General features: G+C 32.9%; 1 non-coding gene across 1 annotated transcript; it reads right to left on the minus strand.

Annotated features, from left to right (window-relative positions):
* Positions 1-1,522: 1,522 nt before the first annotated feature.
* On the minus strand, positions 1,523-1,594 carry Trnah-gug (transfer RNA histidin (anticodon GUG)). The gene has a single exon. It is a non-coding gene; the product is annotated as a tRNA-His (tRNA).
* Between the last annotated feature and the right edge of the window lie 256 nt (positions 1,595-1,850).

Here is a 1,850-nt window from a genome sequence, read left to right on the forward strand (position 1 = left end):
TTTGTCAACTATAGTAGAGATCGTTAAAAGTAGTCAAGTAGAATTATTTACTGCGTAACAATTGCGTAAATTTGTATAAGTTCATTGTTTTGATTGTATAATAAAATACGTAAAATATGGTGTTTTTATTATATTATAAACTTTTATTTCATTAATTAATTATTACGAATGAAGACTCGTAGGGTGTTTTGGAACGATGCGGTCTGACTTATTTCGGGGGTCTATTATAAAACGACAATATACCGTTGAATTACGTATGCACTTTTTTTGTCTCTTTCTTTTTGCTAATGACATGAAAGGGATAAAGACAAAAGAATCCAAATATTTCGAACTTGTATTAGGCCCCGCACGTTGAAATGACATTCGAATCTAAAGGTCACTCGAATGTTAATTTGTCTCACTCGGTGAGAAAAATGCGATTTTGCTCACTGTTCTTAAGCAGCAAATTACCCTTGTTCGAGCTGCTGACGGGAAAAATATAAATATCTACTATAAAACTAATTAAATAATCTGAATACACCTTATGTGGATAACTGAAAAGATTTTCTCATATCATTTTCCTCATATAATTAGCTGATAAGATTTGTTTGATAACCAAAACAATAGACCAGTACGAAATTGCCTTTGTATGATAGGCATTCGAACTTATTTGTACAAACCCAATATTTTTTTGTATGGTAAAAACAAGTGCTTGATAATAGATAAACATTAATGAGAAAGACGCTTTTTATTCACAAGAGTGACAAAGTAAATTGATGCAAATTTTGAGTTGTTTCCTCAGAATCAGAAATCAGATTTTTATTTGCTAAAACATGGTACAAAAGGTCATGCATATAAAAAAGGAACTACATGTTTCGTCACAAAGACATGCAAATATTTAAGAATGTCATGTGTATCGCTTGCATAAATTACTTATACCTACTCTATTACAAATGTATGTCATTGAGATATTCTTGAATGGTATAATATGCCTTAGATGCTAAAAATGTATACAATGCAGTTTTAAACTCTTTAATGTTTTCTTGTTTTAGGATGCGTGATTTATTAAATATTCGAGGCGCCATATCGATTATGCTTGTAGACACAAAGGCGGTTCTAGATGACTTATAATTATTTTTTCTCTGATGACGTCGAATATTACATTTAACATAGGTTGCTATTTCATACACATATAAACAAGGAACTGTCAGTATTTTTAATTCTCTAAAATGAGGTTTACATGAATCCATGGTTGTAATACCGCATACTGATCTTAAACATTTCTTTTGAGTCTTGAAAACCAATATCAGATTGGCTGTGACATGACGACGAACCCGCACGATGGCTATTACTTCTGCGAGTTTCACGCGGCGTGCCATTTCTTTCGTCCCCTTCTAATTTCAAACATTAACATAATTGTGATACATAAATACAAGTTACAAAAATTAGGAAGTCAAACAAACTGCAAGCTGCATAGTGAACAGAGTAAAAAGAGAAAAGCAAATAACAAAAATAGCTCCACCGTGACAGTGACATCTGTCACTGCCGTGACCAGGATTCGAACCTGGGTTACTACGGCCACAACGTAGGGTCCTAACCACTAGACGATCACGGCTATCGGAGCTGTGTCCGACACAGCGAAAAATCCAACCACTTTAAGAAATTTAAAATAATCTTTTAAATTAAAATGGTCTTTAAATAATATTACATAAAACGTAAAATGGTTTATTTACTGTCGAATTTGTAGTTGCGTTGACAAAATTACAGAAAATACTAATTTAGAACCTTGCCGTAATAAAGTAACCAAATACGAGTGGCATAAATTTATTGAAGGAGTGAAAGTGACAAGGTTCTATGGCGGTTACTCGCTG

This window comes from Cydia pomonella, chromosome 6 (assembly GCF_033807575.1).
Source record: "Cydia pomonella isolate Wapato2018A chromosome 6, ilCydPomo1, whole genome shotgun sequence".
In the NCBI taxonomy this organism is placed as follows: Eukaryota; Metazoa; Arthropoda; class Insecta; order Lepidoptera; family Tortricidae; genus Cydia; species Cydia pomonella.